At 49.7% G+C, this 13,428-nt stretch overlaps 1 pseudogene; it reads left to right on the top strand.

The window, feature by feature from the left end:
- The window catches only part of LOC146201116 (ABC transporter G family member 20-like), a 208,151-nt pseudogene that overhangs the window by 101,757 nt on the left and 92,966 nt on the right, over positions 1-13,428 (top strand).

Below are 13,428 nucleotides of genomic sequence, written 5' to 3' on the forward strand. Positions count from 1 at the left end.
TTCTTGTGAAACACAGTTAGTGGCATTTGTAAACGATATACATTCTTCACTTGACCGTGGGTATGAGATTGACTGCATATATTTAGATTTTTGTCGTGCTTTCGATAAAGTGTCTCACAGGCTACTTCTTTATAAATTGAGCATGCTTAATATTGAGAACAACTTACTGAAATGAATTGAATGCTTTTTGACTAATCGCTCGCAGTTTGTTCGCGCTAATGGCTACCTCTCCTCGTCAGTCCTTGTAACTTCAGGTGTCCCGCAAGGATCTGTGTTTGGCCCTCTTTTATTTCTGATTTACATAAACGATGTGCCTAACAACATTAAATCAACAGTAAGACTTTTTGCCTATGATTGTGTCATATATTGCTCAGTAAAAACTACTAATGATCTAAGTGTGCTTCAAGCTGACCTGGATGCTGTTTCTGACTGGTGCTTTGCATGGAATATGACACTTAACACGGCTAAATGCAAAGTAATGCGCTTTTCTCGTCGCGGCATTTATTGTCCTATTTCATATAACCTTAAAGGTGCATCATTAACATCAGTAAAATCATATATTGATACGTGGCAAGGTTAGTGCACGAAGGTTAGTCCAGGATGACACGTACAGCACACAAAGTACAGAAGCACAGCAGCGTCAACCTTCTAGCACTAAACGTTGCTACCACTTCCTCGTCTTCTGTGTCACTGTTGCTGATCGTTGTCTTCTTTAACGTCCAGCGATGCAGGGCATATATGTCACATTACCCCCCCCCCCCCTCCCCCGCCCACGAAAAGCACAGTCCCGGTGCGCACTAGGACTAACTACTGCAGGGGTAGTACGGCTTCGTTCTGGCGACATGAACAATCTCGGTGCGTGGCATAGAGGACTGTCGCGGCCGATGTACAGGGGCGACCTCGTATGTCACAGGAGTGACTGGCCGTAAAACACGGTAGGGTCCTGCGTAGCGTGGCAAGAGCTTCTCACACAGCCCAACTCTACGAGCGGGAGTACCGAGCAAGACGGGAGAGCCCGGAGAGTAGTGGACATCCCGGTGGCGAGAATCATGGCGTCTTTTTTGAGAATTCTAGGAGGAGGCCAGTCGGCGGCGAGCAATAACACGGGCGGCGTCAGCTCGGGAGATGGCATCACGAACGTAGCAACTGGCGTTAGCGGTGGGAGGCAGTACGCTGTCAAACGGAAGGGGAGGGTCGCGGCCGTATAGAAGATAAAACGGTGAGTAGCCCATTGTGTCGTGACGAGAAGAATTGTACCCGAATGTTACAAACGGCAATGTGATATCCCAGTCACGGTGATCATCCGAGACATACATTGACAGCATGTCCGTGAGCGTGCGGTTTAGGCGTTCGGTGAGGCCGTTCGTTTGTGGATGGTAAGCGGTGGTAAAATGGTGCTTAATGGAGCAGTACTGAAGAATTTCGTCGACTACTCGAGCAAGAAAGCAACGGCCACGGTCAGATGAGCAGCTGGCGTGGAGCACCATGGAGCAGGATGACGTCATGGAGAAGAAACGCAGCCATGTCAGTTGCACAGCTGGTGGGTATCGCTCGGGTGACAGCGTAGCGCATAGTATAATCTGTGGCTACCGCAATCCATTTATTTCCCGACGCAGAAAGTGGGAAAGGCCCGAGGAGGTCAAGGCCAACTCGGGAAAACGGGTCTACTGGGATGTCGATCGGCTGCAGGGATCCAGCAGGCATCACCGAGGGCTTCTTCCGTCGCTGACACCGGTCACAAGAAGCCACGTAACGACGAACAGAGCGATAGAGGCCTGGCCAAAAGAAGCGGCGGCGAACGCTATCGTACGTACGAGACACGCCAAGATGACCCACTGTGGGTGCGTCATGCAGCTGTTGAAGAACGGTGGTAGGCAGGTGTTCGGGGACTACGAGCAGAAGCTCGGCGCCATCTGATCACATATTCCGTCGGTATAAGGTGCCGTTGTGGAGCACAAACAGATCAAGGGTAGCATCAAGGTGATCAGTGCTGAGGCGATTAATAATGCTGCAAAACTTGGGATCTAAGCGCTGCTCATGGCGAATGCTTGAAAGGTCAGAGACGGCCAACATATATGTATCATCGTCGCACTCGCTCGCAGGTGGCGGATCTACCGGGTTGTGGACGGCAGAAAAAGTGTATTCCTGAAGTCGGAGGGCCCAACGGCCTAGGCGACCAGTAGGGTCCTTCAGCGTAGAAAGTCAGCATAACGCATGGTGGTCGGTGATGACGGAAAACGGGTGGCCAAACAAGTAAGGGCGAAACTTTGTAATTGCCCGCACGAGGGCTAAGCACTCACGTTCTGTGATCGAGTAATTTCGTTCAGCCGCAGAAAGGAGGCGACTGGCATAAGCAATGACGCGAGTGCGAGCCATCTGCTGCTGGGCGAGTATGGCACCAATACCGTGACCACTGGCGTCAGTGCGTACCTCCGTTGGTGCCGAAGGATTGAAGTGTGCCAGGACGGGCGGGTTGGTGAGGGCTGCAATGAGCGCAGAAAATGCTCGGGATTGTTCTTGGTCCCAGCAAAATGGAGTGTCGTTCTTCAAAAGATTGGTGAGTGGACGAGCCGTCTCCGCAAAGTTGGGTACAAACCGCCGAAAATAAGAGCAAATACCAAGAGAACTAAGCACGTCACTGGTACAACGGGGTGTAGGAAATGCACTTACAGCACGGATTTTGTCTGGATCGGGTTGAACGCCACGGACGTCGACCACGTGACCGAGCACCTTGAGTTCACGTCGGCCGAAGCTACATTTCTTCGAGTTCAGCTGAAGGCCAGCTCTTTGGAAGACGCCAAGAATGGCATCAAGGCGATGAAGATGGCTCTCGAATGTAGAAGAAAATACAATGACGTCATCGAGATAGCACAAGCACGTCGTCCATTTCAAGCCGCGCAGGAGAGAGTCCATCATGCGCTCGAATGTTGCGGGCGCATTACATAAGCCGAAAGGCATCACCTTGAATTGATACAGGCCATCGGGAGTGACGAAGGCGGTCTTCTCTCGGTCCCGTTCGTCGACTGCGATCTGCCAATAACCGGAACGAAGATCAATGGAAGAGAAATAGGTGGCACCGTGCAAGCATTCGAGGGTATCATCTATCCTGGGGAGCGGGTACACGTCTTTGTAATTTTGTTGAGGTGTCGGTAATCAACGCAGAATCTCCAGGTATTGTCCTTCTTTTTAACAAGCACGACAGGCGACTCCCAGAGACTGCTCGAAGGCTCTATAATGTTTTTTGCTAACATCTTGTCTACTTCATCTTGAATGACGCGTCGTTCAGAAATGGCGACTCGATAAGGTCCTCTGTGAATTGGGCGGGCGTCTTCGGTGTCGATACGATGTTTAACGAGGGACGTTTGTCCTAAGGGGCGGTCACCAAAATCGGAAATATCGCTGTACGAATTCAGAAGACTCGTAAGTGCTGTAGCACGGTCAGGGCGCAAATTAGGTGCAACCATTCCTGATATGCGGGCCTCCGGAGATGGGGACGGTGCAGGTCGTGTCGACACTTTAGAAGTAGGGTCAGGTAAAAGAGCGGCAACTGTGACGTCAGACAGTGCGGTCAGTTCGGCGAGAGTAATGCCCTCAGGAAGAACGTGCACAAAAAGACTGAAGTTCAAGATTGGAATATAAGCGTTGTTATTTTCTACGTGCACGATGTTATGAGGGAGAGCGATTCTACGCTGCAGTGTCACGTCGGTTATGGGGCAAACAATGTAGTCGCCATCAGGAACGGAGGGGAAAGGCGACATGAGCACGTACACTGCAGCTTCTGGTGGCAGACGAGTAAATGTAGATGAGCGGAGACGGAGCGTTGAAGTATCAGAGGCCTGTTTGTCAGGACAGAGTGGCAGGTCCAGATGAAGCAGTCCAGAAGAACAGTCAATGAGCGCGGAATGTGCAGTTAAAAAGTCGAGTCCTAATATAACGTCGTGAGGGCAACTGGTGAGGACTGTAAATAGCACAGGGATATGGCAGTCGGCAATGGTAATTCTCGCAGTACACATACCAATCACAGTAGCTGTGCTGCCATCAGCAACACGAACGGTAGATGAGGAAGCGGGTGTGAGGACTTTGTTGAGGCGTTGACGGAGCGAGGAACTGAGGACGGAAATGTGGGCGCCAGTGTCAATAAGGGCAGAAACTGAGACTCCGTCCACAAACATTTCAATGAGGTTACGTCTGGGTGCGAAGGTCAGCTCCGAGTTGACAGTCCGGGTCGGTAATGCAGCGTCACTCCTGGGCGCTGCACTCGCTAGTTTCCCGAGTAGGCGCCGGCGTATGATGGGGAGGAGTTGCGACGAGGCAGCAGTGAACGAGATCGACGAGACCGTGGAGATGGAGATTGGCTGGAGTGACGGACACTTGAGACGGCTTCGGTGTGAGGTTCATCTGGGTGAGAAGCTAAGTATCCAGGTCCTTTATATGCGGGGCGGAGCTGTTCAGGTTGGGCAGGGAAGCGTCGAGGTCCGTAGTAGTACCGATGGTCAGCGTTGTAATAGGAACGAGGTGTGGGGAAGGTGCGACTGCGGCAATAACTGGAGGTGTGGCCGGCTCGACAGCAAATAAAACAAATTGGCCTGTCATCTGAGGTGCGCCACTCTGCAGGATTGCGACTAACGTAGCGACGTGGGGGAGCTTGGCTAGTGGTTGCAGCAGCCACTACAGGAACAGGAGGCGATGGTGACGAGGCCGGTACGGGGTTGGAGGAAAGACCGACGTTGGCAAGTTCCTGTCGGACAACAGCCTGTATCATGGCCACGGTGTCAGGCACTGGAGATGGGAATGGTGCAGGAGCTAAGGCCTCGAGTTCTTGCCTGACGATCCGAGTCATTGTTGTGGACTAAGAACGCTGTTACAGAGGAGCCAGATCATCGCAGGATGATGTAGCTGCCATGTTCGGAAGGCGCTCAAAGCGATGTACCAGGCGTCGTTGTTTAGCTTGCTCGAATCTTCGGCAAACTTGAAGCACCGACTCGACGGTAGAGCAATCCATGCAGAACAGGATGTTGAACGCGTCATCTACGATGCCCTTGCGGATGTGCCCTACCTTTTCACTTTCCAGAATAGAGCTGTTCGCCTTGCGACACAACGCGAGCACGTCTTGAATGTAGGCCAGGTAGGACTCCATGGTGGATTGGGCGCGGGACGAAAGTTCGGTTTTGGCTGCGAGAGCCCGTTCAATGGGCTTCCCGAACAAGTCTTGAAGCTTCTGCTTGCAAATTTCCCAGGTCACCAGCTCGTGCTCGTGATTTTGAAACCACGTGCGAGCGGTTCCCGCCAAATAGAATATTAGATTGACCAGCATGATGGTCGCGTCCCAATGACTGTTCCTGATGCATCGCTCGTATTCATTCAGCCAGTCGTCAAAATCTGTCTTGTCTTCGCCATTAAAGAGGTGGCGGATTTTTGTGAGGACGAGTGGTTGCGCCGATGTTGTTGCGGTGGTAGGAGCTACCTCAGAGGTCATAGTGGTCGTTGTTGACGTTGTGATCCCAGGTAGGTGGCGGCCACTGCGCAAATCCAGCTTTCGGCTGCTTAAATGGATTTATGTCTGCACACGGGGATCTTTAGTCACCCCCACCAAGATGATACGTGGCAAGGTCAGTGCACGAAGGTTAGTCCAGGATGACACGTACAGCACGCAAAGCACAGAAGCACAGCAGCATCAACCTTCTTCTAGCACTAAACGTTGCTACCACTTCCTCGTCTTCTGTGTCACTGTTGCTGATCATTGTCTTCTTTAACGTCCAGCGATGCAGGGCATATATGTCAATATCTTGGCGTTATTGTCGCGTCAAACCTAACTTGGAATGAGCACATTATTTCCATTATCACAAATACTAACCGCATGCTAGGCTATATTAAACGTAATTTTTCTATGGCACCATAATCTGTGAAACTACTTCTTTATAAATCACTCGTCTGTTCAAAACTGGAATATGCTGCGTCAGTATGGGACCCCCCACACAGATTTATGAACTAATGCTCTAGAAACTCTTCAAAATCGCGCTGCACGTTTCATTCTCGGTGACTATGGGCGTTTATCAAGTGTAACACTCATGAAGCACACATTGTCATTAGAACCTTTGTCGCGACGCAGAAAAATTTCCCGCTTGTGCCTTTTCTTTAAAATGTATCACAATAATCTAACGCTGAAAAATTCACATAACATCGCCGGCATACGTCTCATCACGCATCGATAACTCTTGTAGGAATACCTCATTTTCGAATCTTATCAATATTCATTTTTACCCAAAACAGCAACGGAGTGGAACTGCCTGCCTGAAACGCTGGTGCTTGCTGACAATGTCGATGAATTTAAAAAAAAAACTGTGTGTACTGTGCAGCAACGATTGATAGTAATATTTATTTTAGTTCCATAGTTTTGTAGGTTAAGTTGTGCACTTTGGCCTTCCAGCGATCATGCGCGTTGTACGCGACTTCTTACCTGCTTCCCTTTTTTTATCGAGTGTTGCTGTTTGTATGCGATATCGTGTGCGTCATTGTTTTTTTTTTCACCCTATCCTGTATTTATGCATTCAATAATTTGCAACCTGTATAATTTGTTTTGTTTTCTGTTATTATTTTATTGTGTGAATTCTGCATTGTAAACATTTGCCTTCATAACTTACAATGCCATGTACCCATGTTCTTACCTCCCCTTCTTTTTTTTGCCAAGTCCCACTCCTCACTATAATGCCCACCGGCCCAAGAGGGTAACTGAAATAAATAAGTAAATATTGTCGCCTAACTGTACAAACTTCCAGGGAGGGAGAACAAGCGCAGGTGCCTGCTGAATAATACGGGAAGTTGCATACGCCCTCAGTGCTTGCGTGGATTGTGATAAGGAGGCTTTAGGTCTGCGCGAATCACGGCACTGCTGAACCAGCTCATCGATGGTGTTGAGCTGCGTATTCTCCTGTAATGCTACGACCGGAGTGATTCGTGGAAGGCATGTAATGGTTCTCATTGCTTCTCGGTTCACGGCTTCAAGGCGATCCCATTGTGCTCTTGTAAGATGCTGGAACTGGGCCTGATAAACAATACGTGGCTGCAGCACCTCCCTCACCAACTGGCGTGTAACAGACGAGCCAGCGCCACCTGTTTTAGCAGAAATTCTTCTAATCAAACCCATAGTCTGAATAGCTTGCTTTTTTGCCTGAGAAAGCCAAGCAGTCGCTGATCCTGATTGGTGAATCGTTAAGCCCAGAATTTTTACACTCGGACTTTCCTGCAGTGGGATGCCTGATAGACAAAGACGAATTGGATTTGCAGTAAGTTTATGGCGTCTTCAGCGGTTGGCGACACACGTGTATGTAGTTTTACACACGGAAAGCTGAAGGCTAATGGAAGAAACTGAATCATAGGTAATATCTAAAGCTTATTGAAGAGCAGCCTCCTGAGTGAGCAGATCTTGGTGAGTGCTCCATACCGTGATGTCATCAGCGTATTGCAAAAACTTGATTTCAGGGATGTCATGTAAGCGCCATGGAGGAGGAGGAAAAAACTTTATTTGCAGAAGAATTCGAGGCACGCAGGCCTCCTGGGTCTCCGCACGACCCCACTCACGATCTAAATTTTCATATTGTCACGCACTTCCCGCGGTCCTTATTAAAGGAAGATGAGGTTTGGCGGGATAAGCAGAAGAATAGGAAGCTGGTTCTGCCCCGCTCTTGTGTGCTATTCTCCAGCGCAGCCTAAGATCTGTCTAAATAAACATCGTAACAAGTGTGGTGGAGGTGCGGTCATTCTTGCAATGGTCATTCCTGCAATGTCAGCAGAGTTTATACGAGTTGTTAGTTCCAGCTGTGCCAGTGATGCGTTCGACGCTGTGGTTGAACCACTCACCCTCAACTGCGCGAAGAAAAGTATTCTGATTCCCCACTGCACCATCGCAGTCATGAACGGCCATTCTTCTTTGTGGACGACTAACTGCTCTAACGAACCTGTTGTATTACCACGTGGTCTAAAACTTGCCAACTTTGACGAAGACACTTTTAAATCAGTGGCCGTGCTCAGCACAGACAATTCCCAGCCTACCGTATGCTCAGAAGAAGATGAGACAAAATTGCTTGCCATGATTAATAAATGCCTGCCAACAAGTGACCGTCACAGTTTAGTGGAAGTTCTGGCGAAACATACTGCGGCTTTCGATTTCTCTCGGGACTCGCCACCACGGATTACCATTTCCCGTACTCAGCACCGAATCAATACAGGAACTGCTGATCCAATCCGCCAGAAGCCTTATCGTGTATCCCCATCAGAGCGCCAAACAATCGAAGAACAAGTTCGTGACATGCTGCATAAGGGCATCATTCAGGAATCGTCTAGTCCGTGGGCTGCCCCTGTGATTCTAGTCAAAAAGATGGCACATGGCGATTTTGTGTTGATTATCGACGTCTGAATACTGTTACCAAGAAGGACGTGTATCCCCTGCCACGTATTGATGACGCCATTGATTGCTTACATTCTGCCTCCTATTTTTCCTCAGTTGACCTGCGATCAGGCTATTGGCAGATCCCCATGCACCCGGAAGATAAAGAAAAGACGGCATTCATCACCCCAGACGGGCTGTATGAATTTAATGTGATGCCGTTTGGATTATGTAACGCTCCAGCCACGTTCGAAAGATTCATAAATACAGTTTTGCACGGGCTGAAGTGGCACATTTGTATGTGTTATTTGGACGATGTAGTGATATTCGGGAAAACTTTTCATGAACACAACAGTCGATTAGAGGTTGTCTTGGAGTGTATTGAGAAAGCTGGTCTGGTACTCAATTCCAAGAAATGTCGTTTTGGAGAACGCCAGACTGTGGTACTTGGACATCTCATAGACAAGGATGGAATCAGGCCTGATCCGAAAAAGATCGAAGCTGTCACTTGTTTTAAACCGCCGAAATCGTTAAAACAGCTCGGGAGTTTTTTGGGGCTTTGCTCCTATTTTCGGCGTTTTGTTCCGAAATTTGCTGACCTAGCATATCCCCTTACTTGTCTTCTGCAAAAAGATGTGCCTTTCAAGTGGACTGCCGAATGTGACTCCGCCTTTCGTCAGTTAAAGTTTATTTTGACATCAGGACCAGTACTACGCCACTTCTGTCCATCAGCTCCAACAGAACTTCACACTGACGCCAGCGCAGTTGGAATTGGTGCTGTGCTCATACAGCGCCACAATGGCTATGAACATGTCGTTGCGTATGCAAGCCGTTCTTTGAGCAAGGCTGAGCGTAATTACACAGTAACTGAACAGGAATGCTTAGCTGTTGTATTCGGTGTACAACGGTTTAGGTAATATCTTTATGGATGTTCATTTAAAATTGTGACGGACCATCATTCCTTATGTTGGCTTGTAAACCTTCGTGACCCCTGTGGACGCCTTGCGCGGTGGGCTTTGCGCCTTCAAGAATTCAATTTTACTGTGTCTTTTAAGAGTGGTCGTAAGCACGGTGATGCTGACTGCTTGTCACGGTTGCCACTAGAAACTACTGATTGCGACAATGAGGTCTTGGATGAATATATAGCTGCTATCTCTACAAGTTTCCCTGATGTTGGTGAATTCAAGATTGCGCAGCGGCACGACAACGAGTTGGCGCCGCTTTTTGAGGCAGCAAAATCCCGGAACCCTACGACCTCATTCTGCATTCGTGACGGTGTATTATACAGGAAGAACTACTCGTCAGGAGGTGCGCGGCTTCTTCTGGTAGTTCCTACAAGTCTTAGGTGTCAGGTTCTTCGGGTAATGCACGACGATGCCACAGCTGGCCACTTGGGTTTCGCAAGGACATTGCACAGGACTAAAGAACGTTTTTATTGGCCGAAGATGAGTCGAACTACTCAACGTTATGTGGCCAGCTGCCTCCAGTGCCAGCGTTTCAAGCACCCAACCTGCTCACCGCCGGGTAATCTTCAGCCTATAACGCCACCACGAACCTCATTTGAACAGGCGGGAATTGATCTTCTAGTACCGTTTCCCCGTTCCTCCAACGGAAATTGCTGGGTCATAGTGTGCGTAGACTACCTCACGCGGTACTGTGAAACTGCTGCTATATCGTCAGCCACTGCTTCTGATGTCTCGGCGTTCCTCCTACGGTCCATCATTCTTCGACATGGGCCTCCTCGTGTGTTAATAAGCGATCGTGGCCGACAGTTTACGGCAGAAGTTGTAGAAGAACTTCTTCGCCTCTGCTCATCCCATTTTCGCCATTCAACTCCTTACCACCCACAAACAAACGGTCTTACCGAACGCACCAATCGGACGCTCAGCAATATGCTCGCAATGTATGTCGACTCCCGCCAGAAAAACTGGGATGAAGTCCTTCCGTTTATAACATACGCATTTAACACTGCTAAGCACGAAACGACAGGCTACAGTCCGTTTTTTTCTTCTCTATGCACGACCTCCACGAAGCACTTTGGACACGTTTCTGCCTTTCTCACTCCCTGCTGAAACTTCACTAGCGCATACTCTCTCTTTGGCTGAAGAAGCTCGTCAACTCGCTAGACTTCGCACTCTAGCTTCCCAGGAACGCTACAAGCAACGCTACGACAAGCGTCATCAAGATGTTCATTATGTCCCTGGTGACTTGGTGTGGCTTTGGACGCCGTTGCGTAAGCGCGGCTTGTGCCAGAAACTGTTGCACCACTATACTGGCCCTTTCGTTGTATCGGAACGTCTCAGCGCAGTAAACTTTGTAGTCTCTCGCGTGACCACCCAAGGGCGTCGTTCTCGGAAGACTCAAGTAGTCCACGTGGCCCGCATGAAGCCCTTCTATCAACGTGACGAACCTTGACTCGCCCGGCGGGCATCGTCTGCGAAGGGGGCAGTGTCACGCACTTCCCGCGGTCCTTATTAAAGAAAGATGAGGTTTGGCGGGATAAGCAGAAGAAGAGGAAGCTGGTTCTGCCCCGCTCTTGTGTGCTATTCTCCAGCGCAGCCTAAGATCTGCCTAATAAACGTCGTAACAATATTATGTTTATCCATGACGTATGCGGCCCGGCTGACGACGATCTTCTGCCTGGCCGGGTCCGCTGATCGCAGTGTGGTCTCCCAGTCCTCCCAGGTTCGGAGAGGCACCGGCCCGGCGGGGGGAGGAGACGCAGGTAGGATAAAAGAATGTGCCAGTGGGATGAGAGCAATATTGAACAATTTCGGTGACAATACTAATCCCTGGGGCATGCCACGTAGCGAAACGAATGAACCAACTGCGTCACCACTGAGACGTATTGCAAATGTTCTTCCGTCCAAAAATGATGCGACAAAACTGCGTACTCTCAAAGGAAGGTGGAGCAAGTCAATGGCGTTCAGGATTGCAGCATGACTGATGTTGTCGTATGCTTTTTCAACGTCCATTGCCAATATGGTACGCACATTGCGGCTGCGGGTAGATGACAGTACTGCTGATGCCAAGACCACCAACCGGTCCCCTGTACCTCTGTAACCGTGCTGCTCCAGCCACCAAGAAAGTCATGTAGCCAGTATTTTCTCTGTAAGCTTTCACAGCGTTGATGTTAATGAGATTGGCCGCAAGTCAGCGAGGTCTGTTGGTGGATTTCCTGGTTTGGGAATAGGCATCACCACAGCGGATTTACAGCACTCAGGTACGACACCATGCAGCCATATATTGTTTATGTGTCTAGTAGTTGAGGGAGTGCAGCGGCACTCAGGTTCATACTGAATTCTGTCCGGGCCGGGCGCTGTTTTTCGTTTCGCCTCATCAATTGCAGCCAGCAACTCAGGCATAGAAAAGGGACTCGCAATTCCATCTGCGTCAGCAGCAGATGGTATTGTGTAGGCATCTGCAGGGATACTTGCCAAATTAAAATTAGCAGCTGAAGGAGGCAATGTATCATACTTTGGGAAAAATTTTCGTGCTGCTTCTTTGGCGAAATCATCCGGCGACAAATTAGCTGCAAAGCATGCTGTTCCTGCTGCGTCAGTAGAATGGCGACCATGTTCCGTTGCACAAAACGTTCGCCAGAGTGAGGAATTCGAGGATTTAGCGGAACATTGTTCACACCATGCATGCCACTGGCGTCGCAAGAGATCGCATTCATATCTCCGAGCCTTAGCAGTAAGATAATGCAGTCGTGTACGTGCCTGCTTCGAAGCAGGGTCTCGCCTTGCAAACCAGTTCGGCTGACGGCGGGCAGCCCACAAGTTAAGCAGGCCGAGATCTGGTGCCGGTCAACCAGCATAAATCCAGGTAGTAGTCGTAGCACTATTTAGTGCACTTTGTACGCGCTCAACAAGAAGTGACGACGAATCTGAAGACAGACTATCGAGACGTGAGCGAAAGTTGTCCCAGTTGATCACAGAACATTTGCGGCGTAAAGGGCGGAGACGTGAGGGATGGAGACCGATGATGATAGGGTGGTGATCACTTCCCCAGCAGTCTGGCTCCATGTGCCACGAGGGAGTTCCCGCGCCCGAACACCACGTCAAGTCCAGATCATAGGCAGCATTACGTATCTGACGAACAGGTCATGTTGCTGTCCCAGGGTGATGGAGCAGTACAAACAAGGCATCAGTGAAGGCGTCCCGCACATGCCTACCACGAGGGCTTGCAGTGGGATACTCCCAATCCGGATGAGGGGCGTTGAAGTCGCCTCCGACTAGAATCGGACAACCGGGGTATTGCCGACGGACACCTAATAACCAGCCAAGATTAATACGAGAAGGGGAGCCTCCGGCTGGTCTAACGTCATATGAAACAATCACAACGGTTCCTTTCAGAAATTTCACAGCAACCGCTACAACCTCTTGATATGAAGTGCACCAGGTTTCGAGAGAAAGGCGTACATGATGAAACCGCGTATTAACATTACCGCCGCTTTTCCCGGTGGAACAGAAGTCTGCACGCGACAGTCGATCATCGAAGGAGACGCGTAGCCACTGAAGCCCGGAAGTGTTGATAAGGCGTTTGTTTCCAGTAGTAACATAGCCCATACCCGGAGCTTGTTAATTCGTAGTCGGGTCTTGAGCTCGCCCACCTTCGTTGAAATGCCTCTACAGTCCCACTGTAGCACACCAGGACGACCGGTATTCGCCATTTTCTGGTACTAGTCCAAGCGTCGCAGTATCACGGACGTCAGGTTGGACAACTGGTTGACCATATAGCGGAGCAACGATGCTGCAGAGTTATCCGTGGGCATTGTGGTACACTTGGTAGAGGCAGCAAATGGCACAGTTGCGCGGGAAGGAGACGACGGTACTGTGCCATTGATAGAATTGGTTGCTAATTCCACAGCTCGTCGGCGTCAAGCAAGCGTTTCGCGATGTTGTCAGAGCTTGGAGACATCTGCTAAGAGACGAGTGATTTGCTCGTCTCGTGATTTGCAGCCATATAGTCCTCCTGTAGTTCAGTGCGTTTTTGTATTGGCTGTTGTCGACGGCGTTCCTTGAGCACCGTATCGCTAGACT

The sequence above is a fragment of the Amblyomma maculatum genome, chromosome 2, assembly GCF_055883805.1.
Source record: "Amblyomma maculatum isolate TAMU_Amacu chromosome 2, ASM5588380v1, whole genome shotgun sequence".
Lineage (NCBI taxonomy): Eukaryota > Metazoa > Arthropoda > Arachnida > Ixodida > Ixodidae > Amblyomma > Amblyomma maculatum.